General features: G+C 37.2%; 1 pseudogene; it reads left to right on the top strand.

Moving 5' to 3' along the window:
* The first annotated feature begins 22930 nt into the window (after nucleotides 1-22930).
* LOC149398350 (calcium-binding protein PBP1 pseudogene) lies at nucleotides 22931-23739 on the top strand (annotated as a pseudogene).
* Nucleotides 23740-24116: the final 377 nt, after the last annotated feature.

Here is a 24116-nt window from a genome sequence, read left to right as displayed (position 1 = left end):
AGGCCTATTCACCCACCATCTTGTCCATTTAGATATTTCATGGTATTGATAGATGCCTCTAGCAAATGATCGCATGTTTGTCTATTATCAACTCGTAATATGGCATTTGCGAAATTACTTGCTCAAATAATCAAATTACGAGCTCAATTTCTTGATCATACAATTAAGAAAATCAGGCTCGATAACGCCGATGAATTGACATCCCAAACATTCGATGATTATTGTATGTAAGTTGGAATTGATGTTGAGTATCATGTTGCTCATGTACATACACAAAATGGTCTAGCTGAATCGCTAATCAAACGCCTCCAGCTTATTTTTAGACCATTGATAATGAGAAAAAAGCTTCTTGCTTCAATATGAGGTCATGCAATATTGCATGCTGTTGCATTAATCCGCATCCGACCAAGTCCATATCATAAATACTCTCATCTGCAACTTGCATTCGACCAAGTACCAAATATATCTCATCTGAGAATTTTTGGATGTGCTGTTTATGTACCTATAGCACCACCTCAAAGAACAAATATGAGACCTCAAAGAAGGCTTGGAATTTATGTAGGTTATGAAAGTCCATCTATTGTTAGGTATCTAGAACCTCAAACTGGTGATGTTTTTACAGCACGTTTTGCTGATTGCCATTTTGATGAAGAAAATTTCCCACTATTAGGGGGAGAAAGAAACCAACTGGAAAGGGAAATTACTTGGTATGTATCAACATTATTGCAACTTGACCCTTACACAAAAGACTGTGAAGGAGAAGTGGAAATGATTGTACATTTGCAAGGTATTGCAAATCAGCTTCTTGATGCGTTTACAGACACTAAGGGAGTGACTAAATCATACATTCCAGCTGTCAAAGTTCCTGCGCAAATTGATGTCCCAAAAGGACAATTTGAAAATAAATTCAATCATGAAGTCACAACACGACTGAAGCGTGGAAGACCATTTGGTTCCAAAGATAAAAATCCTCGGAAAATAAAAGGAGCAGAGAGACAAAATGACTCCAGAATGGAGGAATGTATTCCAGAAATACAAACGAGGAAAATCGAGAATTATCAATTAATTATGCCAATATATGTATAAAATGGAACCGAAACGATAATATCAATGATGCATTCTCATATAGTCTGGCATGTGATTTCATGGATGAAAATTGATGGAGATCTCGAACCAAAGTCTGTTATTGAATGTAAAAATACACACGATTGAGGTGAATGAAAAAAATGCAATTCAAGCCGAACTTGACTCGCTTAACAAGCGCAAGGTCTTTGGATCCATAGTACTCACACCTGTAGATGGACCTCTTGGATCAAATGGGTATTTGTACGAAAGAGAAATGAGAAAAACGAGATTGTGAGATACAAAGCTCGACTTATTTCCCAAGGTTTTTCTCAAAGGCCCGGAATTGATTTTGAATAAACATATTTCCCAGTAATGGATGGAATTCCAATCAGATACTTGATCAGCCTAACAGTGCATGAGAAACTAAATATGCATCTCATGGATGTTGTCACAGCTTATTTATATGGATCGCTAGATATTCAAATATATATATGAAGAACCCTGAAGGATTCAAGATGCCTGTAGCATCTACTTCAAAGCCTAGAGAAAAATAATCCATCAAATTACAAAGATCTATATATATGGGTTAATACAATCCGGACGAATGTGGTTTAATCACTTAAGTGAATATTTAATACAAAAGGTTTATGTCAATAACTCTCTTTGTCCATGCGTATTCATTAAGAAAACAACATCCGGGTGTGTGATCATCGTTGTTTATGTTGATGATTTAAGCATCATTAGGACTGATGAAGAGATCAAAGTAGTAATATCTTACTTAAAGCAAGAATTTGAAATGAAAGATCTTGAGAAGATAAAATATTGTCTTGGCTTACAGATTGAACACGTGAAAAATGGAATATTTGTGCATCAGCAAATTACACGAAAAAGGTGATACAACGCTTCCATATGGATAAGTCAAATCATCTAAGTACTCCAATGGTTATCAGATCCCTAGATGTGGAAAAAGACCAATTTCGTCCATGTGAGGAATCTGAACAGATTCTTTGTCCTAAAGTACCATATTTCATTACGATTGGAGCCATTATGTACCTTGCTAATTGCACTCGACCAGATATCGTTTTTGCAGTTAATCTATTAGCAAGATTCAGCTCAGCTCCTACAAAGACACATTGGAATGAGGTCAAACATGTGCTTCGTTATCTTCAATGAATGATTGATTTAGGATTATTTTATCTTAACAAGACAAAATCAGTTTTGATTGGTTATGTAGAGCAGGTTACTTATCAGATCCACACAAAGGGAGATCTCAGACTGGATATGTGTTTACATATGGAGGGACTGCGATTTCTTGTCATTCTTAAAAGCAAACGCTCGTTGCCACATCATCAAATCATGCGGAGATTATAGTACTACATGAAGCAAGTCGTGAATGTGTATGGTTGAGATCAATGACACAACATATTAGAGTCACCAGTGGTTGGAATCCAACAATCGAGGACCCCATCACACTTTATGAAGATAATGCCGCATGTGTTGCTCAAATTAAGGAAGGATTCATTAAGAGCGATAGAACAAAACACATCTCTCCGAAGTTCTTTTCGTTCACTCGAGAGCTAGAGAAGAACAATGTTATCGGCATCCTGTATATTCGTTCTTGTGATAACTCATCTGATCTCCTCACAAAGGCGTTTCTCACTTCAACTTTCTGAAAACATGTTCATGACATTGGAATGCGTAAATTACAAGATTTATAGAAAGATTGCACCTATGTCTGCATCAGGAGGAGCTTTGCATAACTGTACTTTTTTTTTTCCTTATTAAGGTTTTTATCCCATTGGGTTTTTCCTAGTAAGGTTTTTAACGAGACAACATGAACACGTAAATGTATCAATGAGCATCTCAAATGGAGTGTTGTAAATAATTGGTATGCTCAAAGGTCAAAAATATAGGGTAAATTAAAGTAAAAAATATGGGGTAAGTAATTAATTACCTTATACCTAATTATTGACTAATGTACACAAATTTTACTATAAATACATGAGGATGATGAAGGGAAAATCCATCCCCACACTACTACAAATCGAGCTATTTGCGTCGCTCGAAAAGTGACGCAATAGGTAATTTGCGTCACTTTATAGGCGACGCAAAAGGCACTGCCGCAATAGGTCTGGGACGTCGCTTCTAAAAAAGCGACGTTCCACGTGGCGCCACGTCGGATCTAACGCACAAATCAGTTGGGGCGTCGCTTGGTTAAAAGTGACGCAATAGGCTCTGCGTCGCTCGAAAAATGAGCGACGCAACAAGTATAAAAGCGACGCAATAGGCCCGGCGTCACTCGTTTATCAAGCGACGCAATAGATAATTTATTTTTAAAAAAAATTACTTTGAGCGCGAGATTCAAATTTTAAATTTTAAAATTCAAATCTCATGCCCTCCAAAAGTAAAATTCGAAAAACTTAAAACCACAAATAAAAATAATTAAATTATAATTTCAAAATAACTTACCGGGATGATAGGCTCGGCCGTAAGCATGGAGACATGGTCGGAGTGGCTAAAGGCGGTCGAGGAAGTCAACACCGAGTAAAAATCTTGAAACCACAAGAAAATATGCATTATAATCGAAACCTAAAATTAGGCCGAAACCTCATAAAAATGTTAGTTTAAAAAAAAAACCAATTATATAAATGACCACAAACATACCTTCGACGGAAACAATGATGGTCAAAATCGTGAGTACCGGACGAACCTTCCAAGACCGAGTAAAGGAAACCAAGGTTGAAAATCATGGGTTTGAAAGTGAAGAAAAACCTTGGGTGGTCTCGTAAGAAAAATGAGTGAAGAAGTGAAGAAGAAGAAGAAGAAGAAGAAGAAGAAGAAGTGTGGTTGAATTCGCTAAGTTCGGATTTTATACATGGAATCGTGGGTCGCTCAATTTAAAAGCGACACCCTAGATGATAAAAAGTGACGCAATAGATCAAAAGTGATGCATAGATTTAAAAGCGACGCAATAAGTTGAGCGTCACTCATTTATTGAGTGACGCAATAGGTTGGGGGCGTCACTCGTTTATTGAGCGACGCAATACATAAAAAGCGACGCAATAGGCAGGGCGTCACTCGTTTATCAAGCGACGCAATAGGTAAAAAAGTGACCCCCGCCACATGTCACCATATAATTGGACTTTGTGAACTTTCTAGCGTCACTTATTTAATTAGCGACGCTCAATTTAATCCCGCCAATCTAGCGTCGCTTTTTTACAAAACGACGCCCGATTAATTACACGTGGCGAATTGTGACCACGCCACATCATATTTTGACAAGAAAAAGAGCAATTGCATCGCTTAAAAATAGCAGTGACGCAATAGGGGAGACACAAATAGCCCTTTTTGTAGTAGTGCCAATTATACATTTTACTCTTTCATTTTCTCTCTATCATTTACTCTCCCTACTCTTTTCTTCTCTCTTCTAAAATTCTTACTTTAAAAAGTTTTCAATTTAATTTATTCATTTGGTTTTCATAACATGTATATGTTTTTTAGGTTTATTGTTTTTCTGCACTATGTTTAATTATTGTGTTATGTATTTTTTAATCAAATTGAAGATGGATTAGCCACTTATCTCAGTGTGGAATTATATCAACCATTATGGTATTTAAAAAAAAACTAAATGAGTGTTTGAATTTTAATACGCTCAATATGCTTCTTAGTGTCAAAAGTGTTCGGAAGATGAAAAAACAATTTTACTTAGTGTTAGGCTCATTTTCGCTTAGATTTGTGTTGTATCTTATCAATGTTTTTTTATTCTAATAAAAAGTCTCAATTTAAACAAAAATAATGGTTCTATTATTTTATTATTGTTTAATCTCGATTGAAATATGTCAAAATTGTACGGCATTATTATTCATTTCAAAACGTTCGTGTACCCATTATTGCGGGTTTGAAAAATAATGGTGTAAATAAATAATGACTAACACGTGCTTCTTCTATGTATTACTTTACGATATTATTGGATCGATAACCTATCATCTTGAATATCCTACATAGTTTTTTTTTTTTTAATGTTTATTTTTTCTAGGAGCTATAACAAATCGAATCTTATATCACATGCTCACTTAACGACAATCGTTTATGCGTGTCCTTGTAACGAACATAGCTAAAGAAAAGAAAGATTTAAGGAAATTGCGATGAAGCTTCCTTTTTATTTTGTATCAAATCCAAAAAAAAGTACAAAAAATTACATATTTACACACATATATAGTTTTGTCTTTCCGATTTCAATTCAATACTCCTTTGAATTTGTTTACTAGTATCTTAACAGAATCTTCCTAGAAAAGGCTACACAATAATAAGCAATTATACCTGAATTTGATCGGGACAAGTGTTAATATCACTTCTCTTTCTATGGGTAAGATGCATTATCGAATCCCATCGGGCGCATTACCCATATTTAATTTTGGAGTATGTTTATGTGGTAGCATAATAAATTCGCATATTTCTACAACTCTCTATATTTGTATATATATGCTCTTATATTATTGACTAATAATGCCATTTCTCTCAAGGAAAAAAAAAAGCAAATATTGTTATTAGTTCATAGATTTAAGGGTCAATCCACAAGCACCATACATCCTTCTTAGAAAATCGAGTCTCTTGGATAAGTCATAAGGTTCAAAAGAACACACTAGTACAATTAATAGCATCAGGTGCGACAAAAGTCGCACCTAAAAGCACCAATGTCGCACCTGAAAGTATCATCAAGTGCGACTTTAGATGCGACAAAGTCGCATCTGAAAGTGCGCACCTGATGATTTTAGGTGCGACTTGTCGCACCTGAAAGTCATCACTATCAGGTGCGACATTTTAGGTGCGACTAGTCGCACCAAACGTCGCACCTAAATATCCTCCAAAAGAAGATATTAAAGCGTGAATTATAGTATCAGATGCGACTAGTCGCATCTGATACCTTCGCGGTAAAAGTATCAGATGCGACAAGTCGCATCTGATAGTAATTCCCTGCCTAATATTTTGGCGGGTGTTAGTACAATCAGATGCGACTAGTCGCATCTGATTGTCTGTAGTTTTTTTTTTTAAATGCTGATTCTATATAAAAATTATAATTTAAAAAATTATTTAAAAATTAATTAAATAATTTTTTTGTTAAATTAAATAAATAATTTGAATAATATTAATTAGAATAATTATATAAATAATTTAATAGAAATTCTAATATTAAATTCATAAAATTTGATCATTTACGTTCAATAAATTAAAAAAATTACAATCTATTCTTTTTGGTTCCCTTTTTCATTCGAAGTCTGCCAATTCTGGAATGCACGGCCTCCTCTTCCGCCAGATCTTGCTCGTGCGCCTTGGCGGCCTGGTGCGCTGCCGCTCGAACGATGTCGCTGAAATTCTACCGAACCTGGCGTCTGATCAGCATTTGGCATTGAAGCGGATGGCGGTGTCTGAACATTCGGCATTGAAGCGGACGACGGCGTCTGAACATTCGGCATTGAAGCTGATGGCGGCGTCGTCCCAGGGTGCATCATCGCGGGGGATGTCTGCATGGGAGACGGATGCTGCTGTGTGTAGGCAAAGAACTGTCGTTGAAACACCTCCATCTGAGCTTGTTGTGCGGCCAACGCTGCTTGTAGCTCGCTAATCACTGGATCTGGAACGCGCGTCGATGAAGAACCTGAGGACGAGCTGTCGTCCTGAGCCTGAGCCAAGAGATACGAGGATCTCGGGATCGAGGGACCTATCCCGACATACCAATCTCGACGTTGCCCGAGAACAGTATCCATCGCGTACTGCTCCGCCTGGTCTATGTCAAACGTTTGGCCTGACTCCGCTGCTTGTCACTGCATATCCTCGACTTGAGTCATAATTCGCGCCTTCAAACATATGTTAAAAAAATTATTAAGATTATCGAAACTTGATTATTAAGTAATTAACACAAGTAACTTACAAATGCTTGTTGCGCCCAAGCTGTCGTCCAATTGCCTTGATCATCTTGATGTTTTTTCTCCCACGTGTTTAACGCCGAGGCCAAAGTCCCATCTTCCCTACTCTGCAGTTCTTATGAAAATATGAGTAATGTATTTATTGCAAAAAAAAAATATTACAAAATTAGAATAAACTTACGTTCAAATGTCGATGAGCCAAAAAAGAAATCGACCCTTGTGTGGACTTCGTTTTCTTGTTCTTTGAATTGTCTCTGTTGCGAGTAGACGTTTTCTGCACATATTAAATTGCGTTATAATTCGATTTCATAGAAGATAACATAATTTTTTTGAATTATACATTACCTTCCAATCGTCAGTTGCGAACTCCTCTATCACCTTTTCCCAATCGTCTTTTTTATATCCTTTTGGGATTTCTTTCTTGGCGACATTCATTTGCCCACAACATTTTCCTAAGAAAGTCCCTGATAATCTAGACTTTTGGTTACGCCTCATTCGCTTTGCATCGCGAATGATAGTCTGGTCAATCTGATGACGATAGCAATCCGCCGGAAGCAGCTCCTCGGTCTCATCATCCTTGTACACGAAAGTGTACTCGGAATGAAGTGCGCTCAGAATATTGCCCAACATCTGGGGCGTCACTTCGTTCCAATCACGAAGTGTGACCAGGATATGGACTTTCACCAAAGCGCCGACGCGGTTGTTGAATACTCCTACCTTTTTTATTGTTTTTCTTACGTCCTGGTAGAAAGTTTGGTTGATTGGGTCATACCTAACAACTTTCGCACCGGGTACCCCAAGCGCTGCTTTTGCCGAAGTAGAGCCGGTTGTTGGTCCCCTTGTTTTCTTAGGACCTTGAGAACCCGGTGTCTCTAGCGGAGACTCATCTCCACCTGCTCCTGAACGGTGTAGCGGAGACTCATCTCCACCTGCATCTGACATCCTGTAAGATGTGAACAATATTAGTAAATAAATATTAGTTTTATGTTTAAAAAAAACGTGGACGGCACCACGGATTTTATTATTAACAAACCTCACATATGGCGGAGGAAAACCGTGGTTACATTATATAGTAAATAAACATACAAAAAAGATATTACTCATTCATCGTCATCTATGCCTATAATGTTAATATCATCTTTTATATCGACATTAACATCTTCTCCCTAAAAAACGACCCGTCTCTCATTTTCATCATCGTCTTCTTCATCATCGTCAACGACAGTCACTAAATCAGCTTCATCAATTTCGTGTCGATGATTCAAACGCTCGATGTTTGACAACTCTATAGTCAATGGGATCGAGGCTGAGTTGGAGGGGTCAACTTCAGGAATGTCCCAAATCCCTCGATGATTGCATTCCTGGACGATTTCCCAGTCGCCGCCTTTAACAAGATCTTCGATGTAAAAAACTTGTTTGACTTGAGTCGCGAGTACGTACGGCTCCTCTTTAAACCACTGTTTCGCAGTATAAGCACTCGTTTCTCCAGTAGTCTTATCGGTGTGCACTAGTCGGTTTGCATGATACTTGTCACCGTACCAAATGCATTTGAACAATACAACACTACAGTTATGCCTATAGTTCACGATGATGACGTCTTCCATTCGACCATAGTAAGTGAAATCATCCACAAGTACACATACACCGCTATTTTGAGTGACTCGTTGATTATCGCGACGACGAGTGATGAACTTCACGCCATTTACAAAGCAGCTTGGATATTGATAGGCGACTTGAAGGGAACCGATAGAAAGCGAATAGAGCTCGTCAGACACGTCAGAACCACTAGCTTTCATATCAAAAATTTGATTACGAAAGAAAGCATTGATTAGCACTTGTGCGTTTATAAAAAAAATTGCATTGATATTGTGTTATTACCTTCTTCTCAAACCAAATTTTGAACCTCTTTCTATGCTCCGCTTCAATATCGCAAACTCCAGATTCGCTCAAGAGATCCAAATGCTCGCTGTTATTAAAAACATTACTTCAATAGCAATATATAAAAAGAATGAATTGAAACACATTCCCAACGATAACTTACGTCAAATATGGATCCACTTCAGGACAGTTGGTATAGATGTACCACTCCGCGTTCTCTTTCTGTTCATCGTCTAATACTATCGGTTTCATCATCCCATAAGGCACACACATCTCGGATCGAAAAACAGAGAGCTCTCGCACTTGAACTTCATCTACACTTTTTTTTATCTTCAAGATACCTCGCAACGAACGTCAGAGCTTCTTCTACAACATAAGCTTCCGCAATAGAGCCTTCTGGTCTAGCTCTATTTTTGACAAAATGTTTTAACATCCCAAGATATCTCTCAAATGGGTACATCCACCGCATATGCACCGGGCCGCCATACAACGCTTCATCTGGTAGATGAATCGCCACGTGAATCATGATCGTGAAAAAAAGATGGTGGAAATATCATCTCAAGCTTACACAAGATCTCGATGATAGACTCTTGCGCATTTTCAAGATCTTCTACTCTCAAGGTTCTCGAACTTATTAGCTTGAAAAAGTTGCAAAGCTCGGAGATCGTCTGATGTATTTCTTTTGGCACAAAAGGACGAATACCAACAGCCAACAACCTCTGCAAGATCACGTGGCAATCATGCGACTTCAAACCCTTGAGCTTTCCATCAGCAGTCACATTTTTCTTCAAATTCCCAGCGACCCCATCTGGAAATTTGACAGATTGGAGGAACTCGGTAAATCGCTGCCTCTGAACAAGGGTTAAGGTGTACGATGCTCGCGGTTTGTACCACGAATCCCCTTGTTTTTTCAAGTGGAGAGCGGTCTTGATGCCCAAGTCCATCAAATCAAACCTCGCCTTATCTGTGTCGTAGTTCTTCTTTTCTAAGCTGAGTAAGGTTCCGAGAAGATTCTCGCACACGTTCTTCTCTATGTGCATGAAGTCCATGTTATGCTTCAACTCCAAATCTGACCAGTACGGCAACTCGTAAAAGATGCTTTTCTTGGCCCAATTTAGTTCGCACTCGGCTCGCTTTCGTTTTCTGCCCACGGAGCCAGCATGTTTGCCAGTTGTCGTGCAAGACACACTAGCCAACTGAGCGAGTATGTCTTGCGGAGTCAACTTCTCGGGTTTACTGCATTTCTCGTGGCGATCCTTGTAGTGATCGGTGCTTTTTCTCAATCGGTGACGCGTACGCAAGAATCGACGATGGTCATAGTAGACGATCCTGTTTCTGACTTTCAAAGACGGTGTGTCAAGGTTGCACGTCGGGCAAGCGAGATACCCTTGGCCACTCCATCCCGATAAATAGGATCGAGCTGGAAAATCGTTAATCGTCCAGAGTAGCGCGGCACGCAATCGAAACACTTCATCGTTGGCGCCATCTCGAACACGGAATCCGGTATCCCACAATTCTTTCAGCTCTTCGACAATTGGCTGCAAGAACACGTCCATGTCTTTTCCTGGTGAATGAGGCCCCGAGATCAAAAGCGTCAGCATCAAGTACTCTTTCTTCATGCACAACCAAGGCGGCAAGTTGTACGCAGTTAGTACCACAGGCCACATGTTGTACGATAAACTCATTTCTCCGAACAGATTGAATCCATCCGCAGCTAGTCCAAGCCGCACGTTTCGAGGCTCTGCAGCAAAGCCTGGGTATCTCTCGTCCAGGTTTTTCCACGTTGTACCATCCGCTGGATGTCGTAGAACACCAACTTCCCTGACGCGATCTCTTTCGTGCCACTGCATTAGAAGCGACGTGTGTCGAGACGCGTACAACCGCTTCAATCGATCTTTCAGAGGAAAATATCGCAAAATCTTTTGCGGTATCATCTTCCCAGTTGGCTTCCATCTGCTCTCGTTGCATACTGGGCACACGTCGACTTCCGCGAGATCTTTTCGAAATAGGACACAGTCGTTAATACACGCATCGATCATCTCGTATCCCATGCCAAAACGCTTCAGCTTCGCCTTTGCCTCGTAATGCTTCTCCGGAATTCGATTACCAGCTGGATGAGACTTCTTCAAGAGCTGCAAGAGTTCTGTGAACGACTTGTTCGTCCAATGGTTCGTGACTTTGAGGTGCATCAACGAAACCAAGAAGGACAAAGAAGAAAACTCTTTGCATCCAGGGTACAATTCTGCTTCCAACTCGGCGAAGAGGTCTTCCACTTGCTCATCTGCACGCACCTCGCTCTGGGTCGGCTCCGTAGCATCGTCGAAATCCTCGTGATCCCTGATATCCTCCACAGCACCGTGCAATCCTCCTATTCCACTCTGATCTGTTCCTCCGATGGAATCTTCTTCATGAGGAAGGACGACACGCTCAAGCTCGCCGTGATGATACCATTTTGTGTAGCCTGGGGTAAACCCCTTGTTCAGCAAATGATTCCTGACAACCCCGATGTCATGCCATCTCACGTTGTTGCAAGGTTTGCTAGGACACCGATATTTGGCTTTTTCGTTAGGGAATCTTCTTGCAGCGCGAATAAACTCGTTAACACCGGTTTTGTACTGCAATGTCACCCGATTATTCTCCGTGATCCAATCTCTACTTGGATTGGACATTTCGCTGAATGAGAGCGAGAAATGAAAGTTTGGAAGAGTTATTGATAAAGGACGACGGAGAACAAAATGAAAGAGAGATTATGAATTCTATGTTATTTTGAGCTCGGATTGAATAAGTTGGGAGTTTTTAAACTAATTAATTCAAAACTCTACCGAAATTTCGGCAGAGTTTCCCCTATTATACTGACAAACCAAAAACCTGCAAAATTATTTAAAAACATACACAAACCATCCAGAACTATCCTACAAATTAGCTCGGCCCTAAACCGAACCTCCGTGGTTCGGTCACAACATTTTATAAATGAAAAAGCCAAATAAACAAAATATCACAAACTATCAAAACATTTCACAAACTATTTTTCTTACTTAAACTTACAATTTCATTTCATGTTAAATCAACTAAACATGTCACAAAACATCAAAACATGTCACAAAACACAAATAAAACTTAGTTTAACATAAACTAATCAAATTATTAAACATGTGATGACATTATCAATTACAATTACTAATCAATTTCAAATTAGCATGTAACAATTACAATTTTAATTTCATTAAATAATTTTAAACTAAACAACCTATTCATGTAATTATTCGACTAATTAAAATTCCTAATTGATAAATTACAATAAATCAAAACTAATTAAAACAAAACAAATTTAAACTAAACAGTAACCTAAACACATTACTAAACATTGTAATTAATTACAATTTCTTTACAATTACAATTAACATACTAATCAAAATTAAATTAAAGAACCTAAACATATTACTAAATATGTAATTACAATTTACAATGATTAACTACAATTATATTACCTAACATTTACATTTACATACTAATTAACTAACTAACATTTTATATCAACTAACATTTACATACTAATTAACTAACTAACATTTTATATCAACTAACCTAATTAACTAAACTAACTAAACTAACAGCCATCTTATATAACAAACAAATTTTTTTTTTTAAAAGCTAGACTTACTTGGACAGCTCGGGACAACAGGGCTGAGCGCGCGGCGGTGAAACGGCTCGGTGAAACGGCGGAGGAGGGATCGAGGCAGCGACGGTTCGGTGCAGCGGGGAGAGAGACTCGTCGAGGACAGGGGACGAGGCAGGGACTCGTTGAGGACAAGGGACGACAGCGCGCAAGGCCAGGAATGACAGCAGACTCGTCGAGGACAGCTGGGGACAACAGCAGCCTGCTCTCGGTTCTCGGTTCAGTCAGAGAGAGAGAGAGAGAGAGAGAGAGGCGGTGAGAGAGAGCTTACCGGGATTGCAGCGACGCCGAGGCTGAGCACGCGTCGAGGCAGCAGGGCTGTCGGGGCAGAGACGCCGAGGTGTCGAGGCTGAGCGCACGGCGGTCGGAAGCTCGGTGAGAGTGAGGCAGAGAGAGAGGCTGACAGAGAGAGTGAGAGTGAGAGCGAGGCAGAGAGAGCTGGAGAGTGAGAGTGGTCGGAGGGGCTCGAGGCCAAGAGAGAGAGAGAGAGAGAAATACCGGTGCGGAGCCGGAGCTGTGGTCGGAGGGGCTCGTGGCTCAGTGAGGCAGAGAAAGAGAGCTTTTTTTAAAAAAAAATCTGTCGGCGAAGTGGGGAAGACGAAGTGCGGCGGAGCTACCGCGGCGGAGTGCGGCGTAGGTGGCGCGCGCGGCTTGGTGGAGGAGCTGCTGGCCGAGTGCAACCAAGAAGGAGAAGAGAGAGAGAGAAGCGGCGGAGCACGGCGGAGGGTGGCGCGGCAGAGTTGCAGAGCTGGCTGGAGAGAGGGTTTTTTTTTTTTGAAATCGGCTGAGTGCGGCGGAGCGCGGCGGAGTTGGCAGATAGAGAGAAGGTTTTTTTTTTCGAGAGAGAGTGGTTTTTTTTTCAAAAATCGGCTGTTGAAATGAGGAAGACGAAGTGCAGACGATTTTGTTTTATAGAAAAACCTAACTTTCAGGTGCGACATTGTCGCACCCGAAAGATATATCAGGTGCGACTAGTCGCACCCGATAATGTATCAGGTGCGACTCGTCGCACCTGATAATATCTTTAAAAAAAATTAATCCAGAATGCCGCGTCAATCCTGAATGAAATAATGAGGGGGAGAATTGGCCCGCTTAGAATTTTGAAACTATCAGGTGCGACAAAGTCGCACCTGATAGTTTTTATGACTTTCAGGTGCGACTAGTCGCACCTGATACTCAAAAGCAAACAACAATTTTAGCGAAATTTTTAACACTTCGGGTTGTCAATCTGGTGCGACTAGTCGCACCCGAAAGTCATTTAGATGCGACTTTTAGGTGCGACTAGTCGCACCTGATAATCATGCGCATCAGAAAACCAAATTTGTAGTAGTGATACGCTGTTCTAGTTCCATTTAAAAATATTTAATATTTCAATCCCCGTACTTGTAGTACTAGTACTCAATTTTCTTGTCCCTTCAATGGAAATAGGAAAGCATTATAGCAGGAAATTTTGAACCAAGAAACTCGTTGGAGATGAGAAATAAATTGACGAACTCGGACTAAAAACACGCATAATTGATCACGGTTATTGGAATAATAGCCTTATAAGTAAATATTTATTTATATTAAATTTTAGCTCATTATTATTTCACCCACCTACTCGAAAGATTCTAATTACTCATCGTGGATAGATTTTTTTGACTTGCATGAATAAGTTTATTGTACCTTGTAGTTTAAAAGTTATCTAAATACGAGTAAATCTAGGCATCAGAACCGAAAGAGATCAGAACTTCCAGTTCCGATACTGGAATTAAGCTACTGGAAGTACCGTTCTGATAGTTGAGCCTCTGTTACTGTCTAGTTCCGAGGGAAGCTCGGAAGCAACGAGAATAACCGGAAAGCATTCCTTCCGGTTATTTCCGCTTTTTTGGAGTTTTTTTTTCCTGGGCCGCTGGATTTCAGAAATCGTCATTTTTCGTACTTCGTCGTGGCGAAGTCTGTAAATATATTATATATATATATATATATATATATATATATATATATGTGTGTGTGTGTGTGTATATAATATAAAGAATTTAAACGAAAAATATTTTTTTTTTATAAATCGTAAGTTATCGGAAGTTGAATTTCCAATAAGATTATCGGAAATTCCGCTTCCGATAAGCTCGGTATCCGGTTGAAAGCTTATCGGAAGCAACTGGTACCATTAAGCTTTTGAAGGCACACTAACGGTATCGGTACTTCCACAAATTTGATGTTTCTATTACTTGATGAGGTGTACGGAGACCATAACACCCTTCATTTTGATTTTTTATTTTAAAACCAAATTCAAAAAACCAGAAAAACCAAAATCGCATGTGAAAATGCCGTTTATTTGCCTATTCTCTTCTTTGTCATCATGAAGTTTTCTTCTTTGACTATGACCTCGTCCTTTTCTGTTCCCCTCTTCGACATTCACGAAACACGGCCAAACATTCAAGCCCCTTAAATGATGAAGCCGAACACCCAAAAATCGACAACACCGGCCAAAATTATGGTGGCCACAGTTCAACGAAGCCCTAGATATGCGACTTTGATGTCAAAAATACTGACAGTGTCAAAATCCCCATTGTGGTAAAATTTAAGCATTACCGTCTGAGTATGCTTCCACCCGGTCCTTTAACAAATTCATGATCATACATGTTGTCTAAAACTTTAAACCCATTGAAATGACACTGGTTGATAATATGTCCTCTATCATTGCCATAGAGGTATCTCTCAAACTATTTTTTGTTGATATTAGGTGTTAATTTGTTTTACTTGCTATACATGTGTGCTTTATGTTTAGTTAGGCTACGGTAATTTGAGAACTTGCTATGAATTTTGATGTTTAGGAAATGTTGATGAAACACATTAGTTATGTTAATTGTCAAGTTAGGTTTTTTAATAGAATTTTCAGATCAAGGTGGATTTTTAGTTACGTTGATGTTGCACGAAACACATGATTTCATGACAATTATGTCACAAAGTACAGTGTTTTATAACATTAATGTCACAAAATTTATTTGTATCATGACACAAGTGTCAAAAAAATTCATGTTTTTGTGACAGAAATGTCAAACAATTCTATGTTTCATGATAGAACTATCACAAAACGCAGATTTTTGTGATAGAGTTGTCACAAAATATACAATTTTATGACAAATCTGAAAAAAGAAAAAAAAACGTGTTTCGTGACAGTTTTGTAGCAGTTCAGTGACACAATATTGATATTTATGTATACGATTGCATTTTGTCACTGTGACTCACTGTTTCATATGTACATATCTCTAATGAAGATATAAAGTGTGGACACTTCAATTTCTGCAGAAATTTTGATAGATTTGGCGATTTGCTATTTACATAGATTTTTTCTTAAGATTAAGACCTTGTTTTCTCATAACTATTTTGGTTAGTTTGCTGACCAGCCAAAGATTGTTAGACCTTCATCAATAATAAACCCCCTAATTTTGAGGAAATGAGGTCGTTAGACCACTTCAGGACACCGTCCTATTCCAAATCACTGGAAACGCCCAATCCTCCATAAAACATCATTTCCAAGAGATTGCAAATCTTACATTCATGGAGGTACATGCCTTCTTTCTCGTGGAGAGCAAGGAATGAGAATGTCGCAAATGATAGCTAGTACATAACCATATTAACTGGCGAACTGTACAAAAGAGAGGTATTTATTTCCTTCTTTCTCGTGGAGAGCAAGGAATGGACCTTTCAAAGGACGGTAGTATTTGAAACTTTATTGTTTGTACATGATCTTCATGGCCGACGTCCTTGAAAACAAGATCCAGTTACTGGGGAAAATTAAACAACCATTCTTGAGGGATGAGGTCCTGAAATTTTTCATTTGCCAAAGTTGGTGAAGAAGCTGAAGGCTTCCATTGAGAAGAAAAAATTGAATGAGAGAAAAAAGATTTATCTCATTCCCTTCTTGGAGCAAATTTAGGTGTGTGAATACAAGTGTTTGCCAACTATGCCAAAGCTAAATATTTGCGTTAAAGTCTCTCCAGCAACGAACTATTGATACCTCGGTGGAAATCCGATTCCAAGAGGTAACATATAAATTTTATAATAACGATTAATACGAAACAAAAATATATTTACATGTCCTTATTCAACTTGATTTACTTTGAATCAGACATCCCGATGCAAGGTCTACAAACAAAGGCGAGCAACTAGTGACGAAGGAAGCCGCACATGTCCTTTCTAAAAGCCCAGAGGTAAGAGCTTTAAAAGAGATATAACCGGTGAGGCACCATCTTAAGCGTTAGCATCGCAAGCAGAGGTGAATGTTTAGTGCTCCTAAAATGTACAACGAAATTTTGTGATAGATTTTTCAAAAATCCCATGTTTAGACAGATCACTCAATATATATATATATATATATATATATATATATATACATATATATATTTTTTTTATATCGCGTGTTCTAATTTACAAACAATAATATTCCTTGATAGTCCAGTTGAAGGCATAGGAGACTTATGCGAAGGAGATAAGGTCAAAGTTTGTAGACTTTCAGAATGACATTTAAGACATTGTGAGTGAGCTTGCAAAAGACGTCAAATATCTGAAAGACGACAGCGCGTTGCTTGTAAGCAAACAAATAGCCAATGACAAATTTGAGGAGGAACAGTTCGACAGTATATTTTTAAACTATTTTTTTGGTGTAAAATATAATCAAAAGATGCGCCTGAGCTATATGAGACTGAGAGCACTCTCCATAACTTGCTTCGGTGAGATTTGTATTACTCAATACTTCAGCTCAATCACGGATCTTAGGTAGAAGATCGACCTCTACGAACACCACCAGTAGACCTGCCCTGAAGACGCAAAGAGGAAATTAATCTAATCTGAGCTTAAATCCGAGCGTGGACTCTTCAGTTCTCATCACCTGTGATGAAAGCCTAGCAGCTTGAGCACGGTAGACAAAAAGATGCGTAAAGCCAAGCCATACTTTGACCATTTCATACGACAGGTCATACTCGAGAAGTCAATTTGTGATACCATTGATATGAACTCAAACAGAAATTTGGTATCCACCACCTCTGCTGCATCGACTTCCACCTCGGGTGTTTCTCCATTTAACAATCACCAGCTCGCAATCCTCCACCAACTCATTCAACAAGCTCAGCTAGATGGAGCAGAAAGATCTGGAATACTCTGTCAACAGGTAACTTATCTCGAGCTCTCCATGTAAGATAAAAAACAAATCCATCAGATTGGATTCTCAACTCAGAGGCCTCATACTACATGACTTGTAATCGGAATTGGCTCACCAAATATTCTATGTGTGATAGGAATATATCAGTCACCATTGCCAATGGATCCAAATCCAAAGTAATTGGGTTAGGAACTGTGGTCATTTCAAAGCCCTTAAAGCTTGATCAAGTGTTCTTCGTTCCTCAACTACACTGCAATTTATTGTATGTAAACAATCTTAACAAGGATTCTCGGTGTCGAGCTATACTTGATGAAAGTTTATGTATTTTTCAGGACCAGAGTTCGGAGAAAGAGATTGGTAATGTTGAGCTGAGTGCCAAACTCTACATTCTCAATACCAACCCATCCAATTTTCCCCACCTTTATCAAATGACCCAATCTCCATCTTCCCACAAAGAAATCATGCCAAAACATCTCAGATTAGGACATCGGAGTTTCGTTTATATCAAAAGAATGTTTCCTTCTCTATTTATCAATAAAGACACCAATTTGATTCAGTGTGATATGTATGAATTTGTCAAACATACTCGCAGCTCATATAAACCCAATCCGTACTTACAATTCCATCTATTTGCAAAAATACATAGTGATATCTCATTTTTGAGATTTTCTGAGAATATTTGAGACATGTCGCACCTAATACTCGTTTTTTGAGATTTTCTGAAGTCAAATAGGTGCGACTTCGGGTGCGACAGGTCGCACCTAATATGCAACACTTTTAGGTGCGACATGTCGCACCCGAAGCCTTTAACGACGGACTATTGGGTGCGACAATGTCGCACATAAAGTCGCACCTGAAAAACTTTCGGGTGCGACATTCTGGGCATCGGGTGCGACGTCGCATCCGATGCCTATATTTATAGTAGTGTACATGTCGACCCTTGTACATGACTATAAAAGTGCCATAAAAAATACTACAAAAATATCAATAAGTACACACTGCTAATATTAATTCACAATGAAACACAATAAAAACATTGATTCAAAAAAATTGGGAGAAGACTTCTCAAACGCACAATTCGTTTAGTAAATATTTTAAGACTATGGTTGAAGTAAAAATACATCTTAAAAGACAAAATACATGGTGCATACTGCATACCATATTTGCATGTTTTTATTTTTATTTTTGTTTTTTATTATTGCGTAGCGCATTTGCTTGTCGACTCGAAAGTTACCATTTACTAAGTTAATTACCACCGCCACTCGGTATTTTGAAATAATTTACGGTACGCATTGCCTTTTATTCTTTTTGGGAACTCGTGTCCAACTGTTTATTGATTTGAAGGTAGGTACGCAGGATCTTGCTCAGGATTTGCGTATTTAATGTGCATATAATTTGCCTAGGCACGAATAAATTAGAAGAAGCGAGAAGTCGTTTTTAACGTACATATGATTTGCCTAAGCATCAATAATTCCTTTAATTTTATAATTACTATGGCTCTTTTAAATAAATAAATAAAATTATTTATTAGTTGTTCTTTACCATTCACGCATTAACTCTTAAAATTTTATATCGAGAAGAACACAATAACGATTGTCAAAATGCATTTCAATTCCAAAAAATGGACGTTATAGAGATCCAGATGGATTTTGTTACTATTATTGTTACTAAGAAACATAAGTAACAATTTACGGAACCAATTTAGAAATATATAAACAATAAAGTTACACAGGACTTAAGTATTTCCATATGGGTGATGTAGTTAAACAGTCAATTTAAAGTAATGAATTTACAAAATAGTTAAAGTTTGTCTTAATTTAGTGAAATAGCCAAAATGTGCAGTAATTTGAGGGCGGACACCATCCCGGAGAGCGACGACATAGGCGTGCAGTTCTGTTTTTTAGTTTTCGTCGCCGCTGTCTTTTGGCGAGGGAATCGAGTTCGTTGTCGCCGCCTTTTGTTCGTTGATGAAGTCTCCAACATTGTTTGCTGACATAGATCTATGAGGAAAAAAAGTTATGGTTTGGTTTATTTTTCTTTGTTTTTTTTTTTTCTCTCAAGTATGTACAATTGTGTTTTTTTTTAGTGTTACTTCATATTTTGTTTACTGGAAATCTTTCATCATTGATTTCTGCCACAGATCTCTAAGATAAAATAAAAAAAAAAAAAAGTAAAAATAAAAGTTAGGATTTGTTTCATGTTTTTCTTCTTCTTAAGTATGTGTTCATTTTTTTTTTCTTCTTTTCGAAATGAATTCTGGATTTGGTTTGACATGGTAGCTTATGTAATTTGGAAATCATTGGAAATAACTGGAAATATTTTGAAAATATTTGGAAATAGACGTATGCATTTTTTATAGTGTTGCAAAAATATTTTGAAAATGATTGGAAATATTTGGAAATAGACATGCGCATTTTTTATACTGCTGCAAAAATCTTCAACATAGAAAAGTGTTTTTAATTACTGCTCAAAATATTTTTCAAAAATAAGTATGCAACAGACTAAATAATTGTGAGTAATTACTTCGTATTAGTTTGGAAAGAAATCAGCGACTAAATAATGCTAACAATCTTGACAATTAGTTTTTTTTTTAATTCCACGTATTAGTATTGATTATATCAACGATTTAATTTTATATTTTGTAATTTAAAATTGTTTAAAATAGTAGTTACTAAATATATCACTCTCACGATTAAGATGGGAATTTTTCTTTGATTACTAGGTGTCACATAAGCTAAATGGCTATTTATCACAAGACAATGAAACATTGATTATATAACAATTACAATGTTTCAAAGTGGCTAATTGGCTAGAGTGCTCATCAATCTAATACACAGTTAAAAAAGAATGGAATTCAAAGTGAAATTTCTTATTTTCCTCGTTGTCATGGGAAAGAAAGGCATCATATGAAAGCTTTGATTTCTCAAGAATCAATCCCTGAATGGTCTTAATGAAGTTAAATACAAAATACATACGCATTGGTCCACATTAATTATTGTCCATATGAAGTTCTGGAGTCTCTTTATTCGACATCTTTTTTCTTTTCATATGAAAGCTTTATCTTCATCTAAGACCCTTCATCAAGAGTATTATAAGTGGAAAAAGAGGACTGACAATTGAACGGTTTTTATCAATTCATAGTTGATAACTCATTTAATTAAGAATAAGATGGAACAACACGTCTACAAATCTTATACATGATAACCAGATTATTAAGGTAAGGGGTCAATTATCTCAACGAAGACAAGATTAAATTACCAAAGATTAATTAATTAGGCTGAATTTTTCTTATATAAGACGAACCATCAATATAATGAGTAAATTTAATGAAATGGGAAAGTATGTTGTGTGCAGGTGTGTGTGCATGAAAGTGTCTAACCGTCTTATTCCTTGCAATTTGCCTTTTATATTCACCGAATATGGAGAACATGGGTTGATCAAACCCACGAGTTTTGTACGATGTCTGGAATATATCGTGTCTAACCGCTTTGTAATTCGAGCCTGTTGATTTGTAACTCCCTTGTCTTGTGGCATATGCTATATATGTGGTGGGACGTGACCTTCAACCCATAAATTGAGTATTCGACTAATTTTGGAGTTCACTAACTTATCTTATCTTCAGTTTTGTTCGGTGAATTTTAGACCTTTACTTTATAGTCCTACTTGTTTCTCTAATTGTATTCGTCTCATTTTTTTTAGTCGTCTCAGCTTCAATGTTATTCGGTGTTATATTAAAAATGTCATATAACAATAATGAAGACTAAGCGAAGACTAGTAGTAGAAGATTGGCTGTTAACGAGAGCAGCTGATGCAAACTAATCAATCAAGGTAAAGATACTCGTTTACGTTTTTAATTTAATTATGATACACGTTGGGAATTGATGATGACGTACTACTTTGCTTTCCGTATAAGTTTAAATGGGAAAATAGAAAATTGGGCATCCTCTTAATATGCTTCGGACAAATAATTTGTGTTTTAAGATTAAAACCTATATTTTACCTTCAAACTTTATTTTCCCCAAACCTAACTAATAATTCACAAAGCGACAGCTAAAATCATGAAGACATATCGATGGGGCCCCGAACTCAACGAATAAATTTAAAAACAAAATAATATTTGTTGGTCCCTGAAATAATTAGTTGGGAAAAATAGTATGTAAACGTTTGACATCGTTAAATAGCCAACGTTTAATAAATCTTAAGTAAATAACCGTAAATAATGACGTGGTCTAATGTATAGAGGTGGTTATTTATCTAAGATTTACGTATGTAAATACATGAATATAGCTATTTACCTAAGATTTACCAAACGTTGACTATATAGCAATGTCAAACATTTAAGTTTGCTATTTTTTTAATGGACCCTTAAAATATTGCTTTGTCCGTAATTTCATAACATAGAATTCTCAATACAAATTCATCGATTTAAATATCTGGTTGATTTATGTTCAAGAAATTAATCAAATTATAATCTAGCTCCAAAAATACTTGAGTAATCAATTTTTATTTGTTAAAGCAAGTCTGTATATCTGTTTTATATTGTTACAGTGTATCGTATAACTAAAAGTAAAAAAAATTATACATAAAAATTGGACAAAATAGTCATTCTTAATGGGATGGTAGCAAAATTATTCAAAATAGCCGTTCAATACCCATTCGTTTATAAAACAATCAAAATTCTAAGTTTCTATGAAATTAGCGCCTTTAAATATATTGACTCGTGTGTGTATGTGTGTGTGTGTGTGTGTGTATATATATATAAAAGATATTTACCTCGTAAAAATAGAATATACAAGGTCAACAAAATTATTCAACACGTGATACTTGCAAATTTGTTTAAACTTTAGCTATTTCGTAAGATTTTAGCTATTTCGTAAATTTATTAGTTTAAATAATTTCGATTAACAACCCATGAAATTAAGTTTGTATGTAAAAAAAATCAACATTTGATAGTAGATCAAATATTTTATAGCGTATATAAATTTTATTAAATATATAGCGGTAAATATTATTTTTTTCCTTTTGGTACTTCAAATATTATTAAGTGTTGGATATTTTTCGAATTTTATGTTCAATTTTCTCTCTTTCATAATTTTAATAGTTTTGAATGGCTGTTTAGTTAGAGCACTCGTCATACAACCAAACGAATTATCCTATCAGCGGGGTAATCATGTAAACTCTGGTTCCAAATACAGCTCAAGAGACTGACTCCCTATATAAATGAGCAAGCTTAATAAACCCCATGCAAATGTCCTGGAAAGAAACTTCTCTCAGAAGGGAAAAAAATTTGAAATCACTCTAATCTATTGTGAGATGAGAAAATAATAAAAGATAGAGAGAAGCTCACAAAACTACTCAAAGCAACTATCTTCAAATTAGGTCATTATTATTGACCACAAGGTGAGAAAATGAAGGCACTAATGGATGACAACATTCTAAGCTACTTGCTGGATTTCGAGGACTATTTTCCGTCGATGGTGGCGAGGATGGGAAATGAGGGCTTCATATGGGAGCTCTGCCACGGGTTTCGGCTGCTAATGGACGCCGAAAAGGGCGTTATAACGTTCGAGAGCCTGAAGAGGAACAGCGTGCTTTTAGGGCTCCATGATTTACGAGACGACGACCTTGTTTGCATGCTCATGGAAGGAGACCTTGACGGAGACGGAGCGCTGAGTCAGATGGAGTTTTGCGTTCTCATGTTCAAGCTCAGCCCAGGTTTGATGGACCATGGTCTTGGTCATGATTATCATGGGGTGTGGAATAATAATAATAACAATAATGTCATGAATGTACGAGAACATTAAGAGGTAGATTTCAAATAAAATGACTACCCTACGTGACTTTTTGTCAAATAAACATGTTGTTGTAACTCTCTCTCTCTCTCTCTCTCTCTCTCTCTCTCTCTCTCTCTCTCTCTCTCTCTCTCTCTCTCTCTCTCTCTCTCTCTCTCTCTCAATAATAATTGATGTGCGCTGATTGTACGTTGATAATTAGTGTAGTTCTCGACTCGATGTATGATGTGTTGTTTAATGAGTTTTTTTTTTAATTTCTAAGTTAATCCAATATCCTAAAGGTTAGGTCTGTGTGATAATATCTTTCTTTTTGTTTTTGGCTTCTCTTGAATAAAATGGATGATGCAGAGATATACGGTTTCCATCAACAGCAAAAAAAAAAAAAAAAAAAAAAAAGAGTACGCTGGGGTTCAAAACTTATGTATGTATATATACATACTTACATACATACATTATAATATTAAAGATTTGTGTGCAAGAGAAAACTAATGTTGATGATTAAAGATGGAATTTACTTAAATGATTGACCATTTTCTAAAGAATTTATAATATCAAAGCTTAATATATAATTAATTTGAAATCTTGGCGGGACCTCCTACTTGTGAGAAGACCTTTGCGAGAAGGCGAGGGTTCAATCC

This window comes from Urtica dioica, chromosome 5 (genome assembly GCF_054948205.1).
Source record: "Urtica dioica subsp. dioica isolate 48M chromosome 5, U.dioica_male_clone48M_v1_H2, whole genome shotgun sequence".
In the NCBI taxonomy this organism is placed as follows: Eukaryota; Viridiplantae; Streptophyta; class Magnoliopsida; order Rosales; family Urticaceae; genus Urtica; species Urtica dioica.
The sequence above is the reverse complement of the archived record's forward strand: the minus strand, read 5'-3'. Positions and strand labels throughout refer to the sequence as shown.